The sequence below is a fragment of the Achroia grisella genome, unplaced genomic scaffold (assembly GCF_030625045.1).
Source record: "Achroia grisella isolate CSIRO2021 unplaced genomic scaffold, CSIRO_AGI_Agris_v1 utg511, whole genome shotgun sequence".
NCBI classification, from domain to species: Eukaryota; Metazoa; Arthropoda; class Insecta; order Lepidoptera; family Pyralidae; genus Achroia; species Achroia grisella.
The window spans coordinates 947,778-960,280 of record NW_026712905.1 but is presented as its reverse complement, the minus strand read 5'-3'; the positions used below and the strand labels follow the sequence as shown (position 1 = coordinate 960,280).

At 32.8% G+C, this 12,503-nt stretch overlaps 1 protein-coding gene across 4 annotated transcripts in view; it reads right to left on the bottom strand.

The window, feature by feature from the left end:
• LOC131846441 (uncharacterized) overlaps positions 1-10,833 on the bottom strand; it is a 201,318-nt gene extending 190,485 nt beyond the window's left edge. For 2 of the 4 annotated variants that reach the window (XM_059195737.1, XM_059195742.1), the window contains exons 1-2: positions 10,671-10,833; positions 9,832-10,094 (exon numbers count right to left, since the gene is read on the bottom strand). The gene's annotated coding sequence lies outside the window, so the exon portion shown is untranslated. The remainder of the gene's footprint in view (positions 1-9,831; positions 10,095-10,670) is intronic. The other 2 variants (XM_059195738.1, XM_059195739.1) reach the window with 2 other exon arrangements.
• Positions 10,834-12,503: the final 1,670 nt, after the last annotated feature.

Below are 12,503 nucleotides of genomic sequence, written 5' to 3'. Positions count from 1 at the left end.
GTTTCGTTTAACGTGCTCTAAATATTGAGGTAACACTACGAGTATAACAGACAGGCATGTGTTAAAACATATATTATTTTAGTCTAGCCATTGTCGACGCATGTGTGTCATCAATAAAAAAAACAAAACCTATTTTAGCTTCTGTGCACTAGTATATACTTGTTTTGATCGAATAGCGTTTGTAATAAAACTTTGTATTATTTATAGTATAATTTAAAATGACACCTTTTTTTTTTAAACCACTTAGGTGGCAAACAAGCATACGTCCCATCTGATGGTAAACGGTTACCGTAGCCTATGGACGCCTGAGACACCAGGGGTGTCACATACGCGTTACCGACCCTTAAGAAACCTTAATATACCCTTCTTGAAAAACCTAATAAATTCTCTTTTTTTATAGCATAGAGTAATCCCATAGAGCATTGGGCACAACTGATTACCGCCGCTCGTAAGCACCGGTAACAAAAGGGTTACTGCCTTTTAAGAATAAATAAGCTCTGTTTTTGACGGTTTTATTAGATAATCCTAGGTAAATCTGCGAGTACGCTGTTTTTATACCCCTATATGATAAGGGTGGCCAAAAACTAACCAAAACATTTTTTTTGGTCCTTGAAAATTTTATTTTAATACTAGCTGTGCCCGCGGATTACACCTCGTGAAATTTATAGCCTATATGTTATTTTGATGTATAAGCTATATTACTGTAAAGTTTCATCCAAAGCCATTCAGTAGTTTTTGCGTGAAAGAGTAACAAACATCCATCCATACTCACAATTAATTAATAAGATTAAAAACACACCTAAATGTCCACCTTTCTACCATCAACCCCTATTTTTTAATAGTGATATATTAATATCACTATTAAAAAATAATGATGATATATGGGTTGATGGTAAATGGTCAAATAACGATTGCCGGGTCAGCTAGTAATAATAGAATATTAGCAGTATATACAATTTAACTCCTAGTAAATTATAAAAATTGTTCTTTCTTTATTGACTATATGAATAAAAACGCGAAGTCATTACACAGTATAAAACAAAGTCGCTGTAGCTATCTGTCCGTCCACATATATGCTTAAATCTTAAAAACTACGCAACAGATTTTGAAACGGTTTTATTTAATAGATAGAGTGATTCAAGAGAAAGGTTTATATATATACAATACATGTATACCCGTGCAAAGCCGGGGCGAGTAGCTAGTATAATATAATATTTAATTATGAAAATTTCTCTTTCTTTATTGGCTATATGAATCAAAACGCGAAGTATTGAATAAAGCAATTGTTTAGATCACACTAAATACCTTCAGGGTATGCAGATCAATAAAGGGCAGGCAGTAATTTATATTCTCATTTGATATTCCATAGACTCTTTTATCTATGCATTTGAAATTATAATTATTTATTCATATACTCTATAGTTTATCGTATACTACAGTAATCTACTTGAATTATGAGTTTAAATTTTCACTAGAGAGAGAGCGTAGTGACCTAATGGCTTGTTACAATTATAGATCAGGATAACAAAGGTCGTAAGTTCTAATCTGTTCGAAAACAAAAAGCATATTGTGTATGTCCGGCTAAAATTAAAAAATCTAAGCAAAAGCTAGTGAGTCCTTTCTGTAGCATATATCGACATCGACAGCCTCTGTAGTCTATTGGTTTAGCCACCGCTTTACTTCCGATGGTCACGGGTTCGATATCTCGCGCGGGTATGGTTGTTTATATCGGTCTGGGTATTTTCTAAGTATATATATGTATTTACAAAAAAAAAATTAAGTGGGACCGTGGGACTAGATGGCGCTGTGTTAATTATTTATTTATTATTTACACATACATGAACATCACCACGGATATCACGTTATCATGTGACGTCCGTGATACCACCCACGTTGCCATTTCTGTCGACTAAGATGTCATGCCTCTTATCATATAATTCCACTGCTATACACAGATATATAGTTTACAAAAGAGGCTGAATTAGACAAGTTTTAGGTACCCAAGTTTTTTAAAAATTCTCAGATGCATATACCATTAGAGCATTTAGAGTAGACGAAACACAGAAGCATCAATCTATCATCAATCATAATAAAACATAGTCCAGTTGTTTATATTGTATTTTTTACATTGCACTGAATAAAATATTAAGAAAGAAAGAATTCTTTCTTTCTTTCTTTCAGTTATCACAAAACCAATTCTACCTAGATAACAACTACGCTTAATGACGTAAAAGACATTGCGTATATTATAAGCTTAATGTACACCATCGAACTCGTTTCCGAACGGTCAGATTTCCGGTTCATGTACCCTGCTATATCTTGCACGTTAACCTCTAAAATGTCGCTTGCCGGGCATGCGTTGACATTTATCATTATAAAGTTTGGACTGATAAGCAATTTTAGACCGTAATCTTATTGGGAGATGCACTCAAGGTCATGGTCGAATCTGTGATAGCTTTCAAATGACGGAAGTTTTAAACGCGATTGTATTTTAGGGTTCTGCACCAAAAAGGTAAAACGGAAATTTTTGGAAGCGATATTATCTGTTCGTGTCTTTATCCTAGTATTCTGCTTTTATACTGTTTGCAGTACCTACGGTTTTATAGGTCCTTCTTTCATCCATTATCCATTTCGACTTCCATTCGTCCTTACCTCCATTCGTTCATCCGTTTATACACTCACCTCACAGTCTATTTTTTCATACAGTTCTAATATTGTTTGGCGTACCTAGGGAATGAATGAAGGACAGACCTATATAGTCTGTCCTTCATTCATCTATACATCCATGCTTACCTTCATCCATCCACTCCATCCGTGGATTCTTCCGGTAATCCAACTTTATATAGCTATCTTTAATAGAACTAACTGTAAATAAAAAACACCTTCTTTTAACGTTCTTTATGAATTTTTGAATAGACATAACCTGAGTGTTGTTCTTTTAAATAAATGTTGTATAAAAACACATTTTTAAGATTATGTCCTGCCAAATATCAATATTGACATAAATAAATTGTTATTTTTATTTTTATTATGTTATATTGTATGTTTACAAAATAAATAGTTAATTAAGTAACAAAATAATTCAGTCATATCAGAGCAGACCAGTCCTCACAAGCCGCACTCGTTTAACAGTGTATTCACGTCACTCAAACAAAATCATAAGAAAATTTTAACGGTACGATTTCAATGATGATTTATTGCTCGTGTATAGACGGCCTAACACGAAATCATTGCATAGCAACCCCGCAGGCAATGGACGCCCGCCTACCGAATCGGAGTAAGTCAAAAATTGCAAAAAAGACGACAAGCTTATCACCGGCTTGTATCATCACAAGCACTTACGCGCCGCACTCGATTTGTGCGAAATAAAAAAGTTTTCAATGGCACGAAATTATTACGCTTTTTATATTCGGCTGATTGTGATCGAAACTTTTCCACTGTTTGATAATTACATATTATTTAGAAAGGACCGACAGTTGTTTAGTATTTACAACTCATTCAGTATATTTCTTTATTATGATATTACAAATATTTAATCTCTATATTTGAAGATTACTTTACCTTCCTTACTTCTTACGGTCGTGGGTCCAATCCTAGTATAATAGAAATATTTGTGTTTTTACTAAGATATTTTTTATATAATGTTTATATCACAAACAAACTTATTATTGGTAATACTTCTTTGTAATCAAATTGATCGCCAGTGTCCTTAATACTGAAGAAAGCAGATAAGCATGTGCTTTTCTGCTTTGGTAATATAGAGTAAACAGTAATAGTAGATATAACTATTTACTAATATTAATAATGTAAAGTTATTTCAATTATACTTTTGTATAATTATACATATATTATATTATATATTCAACGCAAATGTGACTCTAGAATGCAATGTTGACTACAATCTTTATATAGTTCAAAATTATTTTATTAGTTCTTTATATAGTTCGCTAAGATCTTTTAAACTATCCTACCGATTTTAATGCAGTTTTAGCAATAGATAGATAAAGAGAAAGGTATATAATACCTACATGTGGTGTACGTGCTACTAATAGCTAGTATAAAATAAATCGATTAATTTATAATCTTATTAACATTATAAACGCGAAAGTTTGTGAGTATGGATGAACAGATTTTGATTAAACATTACAGTGATATAGCTTATACATCAGAATAACATATAATCAATAAATTCCACGCGGGAAAACCACGGGCACAGCTAATATACCTATATATATATATATATAATCTGCATCCGATGCACACATATTTTGTTTGTTTCAAATTCGTTCCACTTTCCTATTAATTATGTGTTCAAACATTTTCCTCAATCATTAAAATATTCAATTCGAAGTTAAAACCTTCAACGGGTTCAGAGTTTAGTTTATGGCCGTCATTTGTATATTTTCTATGTTGAGTTATCGCGTGATAGATCGTTCATCGTTCGATGCGCATACGCATTCTACAGCTTTTTGATAACTAAAATGCTACTAGATACAGTATTACTTTAGAACAAATAGACAAATAAATTTTTACAGCCTTACTGGCTATAACTGCGACGTCGTGAATTTGGGTAAAATGTGCCTTAAGATCTGTCCTTGTATAAAACACTTCCTATTTAATAACAATAATCTCAGGACAATTCACACAGTTCCATCTAGACATAGTTGAACTAGCAAAGCTTGCATTATACGTACTAGATAATTGATACAAATTCATAGACATTTTTTTCGTAAATACATAGATATTATACAAAGAAAACACAAATCGACACAAACAATCATATAAAAGTTTATGCCGTGCGAGGAATCAAACTCGCGACTATCGGAAGTAACGCGGTATGCTAAATCGCTAGACCAACTAGGCCATCAATTCTTTACCTGTAAACAACACTTCCTCTGTCACGCTGTTTTAGGTTCACTGCAAGAAATCTCTTTTTACAATTTTTGTATTAATAAAAATTGTACAAAAGTAACATAAATAAATATAATGTGAATCCGTCTAGCCTGGTCTTTGTGTGAAAAAATAACAAACATCCGTCCATTCTCATTCATTCATTTTATAAAATCTGATAAAAGCTAATTGGCTGACCGCAGATAGATAAGAAAATAAAAAAAAAAACAAGAACAAAAATCCGTCCATTCCACAAACCTTTAGCAGAGTTTAACTTATAGATGGCTCCATGCTATGCTCTTGTTTCAATTAATTGATTAATTAGTAGATAATAACAGTTCATTTGTTTGTTACTCTATTTGATAAAATGAGAATGAGCATATAATTAACGATAAATAAAATAGTCATGCACATATATCAACTCCATATCATTATTAGTTGAAGTAATACAAATCAGCCGACGTTCTTCAAATTGGACATAATTAAACGCAAGTTTACTATGAAACCCACGAGCATATTTAAAGATAAGGTACTTGGATATGAACGTATCAAAAGTGGCATGTTAGGGTAGAAACAGATGGCTTTACAAGTTGGAGTTTATAGGCTCAGGCTTTAAAGTCTATGTATTTATATCAGATTAGGTTGGGCAGGGAGAGAAACACGAGCAGTGAAGGTAAATGTTGATGTACATCAGAATAGAGACCCTTAAACCTACACCCAGGACACAAGTCACGGCAATTGCTAGGAGTTTCCCTCTATGCCACACGATAGACCAGATATCCGCACGGTGCATCCATGGAATGCTTAGAAGTTTGTCTCACTTGCATAAAATAAGTAAAACAGCAGTAAATAGCACATTTGTATGTGTTTACATAGTATAAAATAAAATCGCAGCCGTTGTCTGTTCGCTTCTATATTTTAAATTACGCAAAGGATTCCAATGCCATTTTCGGCAACAGATAGTGATACAAGAGGAAGGTTTATATTGTATAATTCATGCATGTTATAGTATAGAACAAATCGAAAAATTAGTAGAGATCCATCAGTGCGAAGCGGAGGCGAGTCTCTAGTCGCTAATAATCTGATAAATGACGATATTATCTGCAGTTCTTAAATCGGAGCATAGCGACATAACAGGAATAAGCATTTCATATTTTACGGGTGCTCATAAAAAGCAACAATAAACATAACGTTAACGACTCCCTTGAACTAGGAAGTGATTTAGCTATATTTAGTGGACGCTTCGTTCAACAACGATGCATTTGTCACGTAATGATTTCGCAATAACTGGTTAACGCAGTTATTTCTTTGGACGAAGCCCGCGAGCGAACGTCAGTGGCATTTTAGGCACTTCCCTAAATTAAGGTTAATTGAATTTTCGGTTATAATTTCTTCGTTATTTGTTTTGTTAATATAACTAAATAGCTTGCTAATGCTACTAAATAAGTATAATTTTCACACGAGTCTTGTGTTACAAATCAAAATATCTTTATTAATGTAAACACAATTATAAGTCAAAACTGCTGTCAATTCGAAATATCGAGAACTGACAAGAAATTGCGCTCTTACAACTTATAGAAATAACATCTTTGGATACAACACAAGGCAAATATAATTATACTTCATTAACTGATTAATATATTCATTAATTATGGGTATTCTCCATTTTTATCAGTAATTATAGTAGTAAAAATTGCACAACTATTTATACATACTGTCTGCGTGTTTAGACAAATGATTTAACTCTTTGCTTTCTAAATTATATGCTGAGTTAAAAATGCCTTGTTATCTTTATATTAAACTAAATGTTAAAGTTAACAATTAAATATTTGGATGATGATCAAGTATTTCTAAATAGCTTCATGGATTTGAAATATTTTTTCACGAATACATTACATTAATAACTAGCGTACTATTTGAATTAAAACTCGGACAGAATCATGGCATACAGCTAGTTGACTATAAAGAGGCCATATAATCTATTCCTAATTAGTATCTAAATGCTCTTCAATCTAGTCTTAAATGAACTACAATTTTCAGACCATTTTAACTAAATATTTACTACAAGTAGATATTTTGACGTTATGTTGATTCGTGACCAGGACGTTTGAACCACCGCAGCGTCGAAATATCGGGAGCTCTTTAATAATAATATCATGACAAAATTACCTCCTTTACATAATGTGTATAATTGTAAACAGTTGTGAAATCTATAAAACAGTTTTAACTAAATCACTTTCTAAATTATATTAATGTATCAACGTGAGTTTATTCAGCTCAGATAGATAAAAATAATCTTACCACCTCTGTCATTGTAAATAATAATCCCACCCATTAACATAAGTAAAATAAATGCACTTTTAAAGATTTCTCTATTATATATTTGGACGAAATTGACCAATAAAGAAGGGAAGAACTAGAGGAGTTCTCTACTACGAACAAAGCAGACGAAGAAGCGAATCTATTATACTATAACCTATTATTATAGTATTTACACTGCAGAAACCTAATTTAAGAGTTTCTAAATGAGGGCTGTAAATAAACAAATAAATCTAGTAACTAGCAAATACTCCAATACAAACAAACAAGTAATTAGGTAATGCCATCATATAAAACCAAAGAACCTCCAGAATTCGACATAAATGGGACGCTTCCATTAATCACTAGTTGATTTAAAATTTTAATCGATGTTGATTTAGGGAAATACTTCAGGTTGGTTTTCTAATTATCTGGTCAACATTCAAATGTGCAAACTTATAGGTTAAGTAAATTCAATGCCAATGGAAAATATTGACGTTCTACCAAATATCATCGATAAGGAAACTCTATATGGTGTTGGATTTGAAATTTATTCACACGCTGTGATTATGAAAGAAGTAAAGTTAAATTATTTTCCTTTTATACTTCAATTTTTTTCCGACACAACATTTTTATTTAGATCGCCGATCAGATTGCTATTTAGCGGATTTTTTTTTTGGACGAGGCATTAATTTTATTTTATTATGCAAAGTTTTTTCGAAAAATCAAGAAATTCGTATAGTTGGTAAGTTTAAACAAACTTATTAAAATGTCGGCCAAGTAAGGTTGAAAACATTTGAAACAACCGCGATCAATCATCAAGTTGAAGACTTCCTCTAAATTTTTCGGTAGCCAGATAACATAAACGGGGTAATAGATAAGTAACTTACGACTATATCTGGCCTTATCGTCCATTGTATGCTTTCTTCATATTATCAACTCTTGATCAAATTAGTCAGAGATATTATAGGCCCATTTTTATATACTACAATGATGGCAAACACACATATGGCCCATCTAATAGCCTATGGACACCAGAAACACCAAGGTTGTCACGTGCGCATTCACAATCCTTAAAAACCTTAATATACCCTTCTTAATAAACCCCACGCTGTAGTCTTTCGAGAAAACCTCGGCATGTATTTCATTCCAGAATCTAAATGTACGCGGGAAGAAGATCCTACGAAACCGCACTGTCCGAGACCACTTAGGTTCCATCGTATGGAGAGGATTCCCTGTCGATGACGAGCAGTGCAATGGTAAACGACATTGCTGCCGTGCAGTTAAACCTGAACCTGAATACATCTTACAGTATAGATAGACTGTAGAAATGTCGTTTCTATCAAGAATAAGAGAAATTACTAATGTATTATTTTTAGTTGTAACGAAATATTCGTCCGAGGTCATTGTTTTATGCGCAGACGGCGGCTCGCGTAAAAACTATTTTGTCTCGTATCCAACCGAATATAATGAATAAGTTACAAGTGTTTACATAATTACTCATTAACTTATACGTCGAAATGCTATCAGTAATTAATTTAAATTGGACCAAATACTATACTAATCAACAGACTTATTGATTCGATTAGCAAATCCAGATAACGAGTCAAAATTGAAATTTAAAGCAAGTTCTTTTATGGACACGTAAAAGCAATACAATGAATTAGATATAATGTGTCATTCAGGACACTAAAAATAATAATAATGTTAGGGGCAATTTTTTAATCAGAAATGGTACTATTATTTATTACATTTTTGTAATAGTTACAGGTACAATTTGGTTAAATGGGATGACACTTCAAGGGACGCTTCCGCTTGCGGAAGACAATCCCAGACTATGGCCCACCTACTCTCCTGTCCTTTATGCCCATCATCCTACACAAAAGAAGACATATAAATGCGACCGAATGCGCTAAAGTCGTGTCAACAACTTCTGGGGTAAATAGAAGAAAAATGGTTACAAGTCTTTAAGCAATTTTACTTTAAATACTTTAAAAAGATTGCTTAGTAACACACCGACGATATTTTGGATGTACAATGAAATTTGATTGAGATATCATTAATCATAGCTCAATCAAATTTCATTGTTTGACGTAAGTTTAAACATTTATTTAGTTGTTAATTACAAGGTCAATTACACAAGTTCACATTCCACCCAATTACACAAGTTTATAATCTAAACACACTATTTAAAAAAGCGTATGTAGATATTATTTTATAGACTATTATCAATATATTGTTTTGAACATTAATATGATCGTTTAAAAGGATAAGCACGTGTAACATAGCGAGGTTTTAAAATATTAGAACTGTTATTGTAACGTCTTGGTACTTGGCAAACATGAACGTTTCATTGACGTTTTCTAGGTAATAAGGTGATTAGCCTTCTAGTCGAGTCTACTGTACAAATTTATTTTGATCAGAAGCAAAATTACTAGAATTATTATCTGTTTTGATTTCGCTTATAAATAATAATTCACGTTCAATTTGTTATTTGCATATTTTAGATTTGATATCATTTTATATTTATATCGCTTTGTTAATGTGTTGCCTAATCAATATTGAGTACGTTACAACTGTCACGTTTTACCGGTATATTACATATACTAAGATGTGTTCTCAAAACTATCGTATAAAACTCACCTGTGTCTATAGTTATTGATTACCAAAAATTACAGCTGCACATTCAATAGCAAAGTTACACTTTCGAAATATGGTTCACACTCACGTCTCTTCAAAACCGCGCAAGTTTCCCAACGTACCGTGTCACTTTCGTACCGTTTCTGTCTGGATCGTATTCACTTGTGGTTATAGTAACTCTAACTGAACACTGGTATTGGTTTAATAGACATCACACAAGGAAGGTAACTGATACTAGAAGCATTTCCCAACGGCGTTTGTGAGAGCTGAAAATCACGCACTGTATTAATGACACTAATAATCCACTTGAAACTTGTTTAAAAAAAAACTTAAAACTTTCTTCTATTGACGAAAATATCATAGTGTAAAACACGGTAATCGTCTATGGAAAAAGCTGATACATTAAAGAGGATGTAAGACAAAAAGAAATAAAACTAATAATAAAGTAAATGTTTGCATAAATAATTGGTGCGGCGTGTGAAGCGAAGACTAAAGGTGGGTAAACTTACACAGATCCGTGCCAAAAGAAATTTTGTTAAGCAATTAGCGGATAACTGTCATCAGACGATAAGCAAACAAACTTTTTGCAGAACAAAACTTTTGCCTTGAGCGTTTCGTAATAGACTAATAGGAGCATATGCCACTAAACTTGTCCTAAATTACTAGCACACCGCACACCGCGTGGAAACTTGTGCATAAAAAAAATTCACCAACGTGAAAAGAGTTAAGTTTTCCACGCCCGGCCTTCGCTGCATTGTTATGCAACGAACACCGGTCTCTGCTGCCAAATCGCAAATTTAAGAACACTAGTTCGGAAAAATTGCACCCGGAAAAATTATAACCTCAAAGTGAAAGTGGCGGAAAGTATGTCCATGTTTTACTCTATGATTTTTTCTCGTTTGTCACTGATCACATGTTCGACTTATCGTGGTTTGCCGAGAGCGTATTCGGACGTGCGCTCGCTCAGTCTCGAGTAACAACGCAGTATAACATGACCGTACCGCGTGAAATCTCGCGCGTTACTGAGCCCGCTTTGCTATCTGAACTCTGGTCCGATACACTTTATGTCTTCAAAAAAGCTCCAACCTATCACTTGGGTACAGTCTGCAGCACAAACTAGTTTGCGAATGTACAGTGTGAAAAAGTGACTGGGAATTTTTGACTAATTTTGGGTTGTGCTGTTTCGGTGGCGGATCGGTATTGGTTAAATATTTATCGAAACTGAAGCGATCACGACATTTGCGATTGGATTTTTGTTTTAACGAGTTCATTTTATCGATAGACCTTATCTGAGGGTAAGTAAAAAGTATGGCGGGTTAACTATAACTAGGGAAGTTATTTTTTTTTACAGACATTTGACAAGAAGCAATTTTGTAATGGTGTCAAAAGACTCGGTCTATTTTATGAATAACGTATTTACAAAGATTAATGTCAATGAAGATTGAACTCACGACCTTCGCACCTTTCAAATCTGGCTACTAAACCAATAATTTTGCAACCAGACTTTTTATATTTTCAAATCAATATATTGATTATTTTCTCATACAGAAGTAGATATTCGAAGTATCAAAATTGTTTTATATTATCTTCTAGTTAATCCCAATCTAAGCGGACTTGTAATATAAGTACTAAACAAGTAATACAACTTATTTCTTTTTAATATACCTACACATACTGAATTCACTAAGACTAGTCCAAACAATCGAACTAATGAATTGAAATAATAAGAACCTAGAACAATTAACACAGCGCTATTTAGTTCTAATTTAAACAGAGTTTGTGTTATTGGTACTAGACAACTGATATAAATACTTAAATGCATTATTTTGTAAAAGCACACTTAACCCATTACTTCCCAAGCATCGATGTAATAGGATTAAGGTCTTAATACATTAAAAAAAAGTTATAATATGTATTACTACCAAAAAAAACCGCTAGTCCATTTGTATTGTAGTATTACGGAATGAAACTTATGCATAACGAATCTGTATTTATTATTTATGTATTCACTTTTATAAATTAATATATTTGTAGGCCGAATAGGAGTCAAGTTGCGGTCTTGGATTATGGAATGCGTCTGTCTTGATTCGTTAGAGTTTTTTTTTTTTCAATATTACGACGTCGGCAAACAAGCACTCGGCCCGTCTGATGGTAAACGGTTACCGTAGCCTATGGACGCCTGAAGCACCAGGGGTGTCACGTGCGCGCTGCCGATAAGAGACCTTAATATACCCTTCTTGAAAAACAACATGCTGTATCGTCGCTCCAGTTTTTAACGTCTTCATCCAATCTGGTATTTTCACACCTTTTATTTTTTTTGTTCATATTTTTATATATTTTGTACAATAAAACTCTGTATTATTTATTTACTATTGTCAGCTGATGTCTGTCATTGAACTTTTTAAAATTTCAATAGTTTTTCATCTGCCAGTCATAATTTTGTCTAACTATAACTATATTCTTGCCACATTAATAAATATTAATGTAGTAAACAGGTGAAATATTATTCAAATTAATTTATTTATTTTATTTGTTTTATTTCCTTGCTTACAGCTATGTTTACAAGTCTTAGCCTAATACAATAGTGTAACAAATATATTTTTATAATTAGTTATAAGTTATAATAAGTAAAGTCAAGTAAACCAAATAAAGTAATAAAGTAAGTCATTTATCGC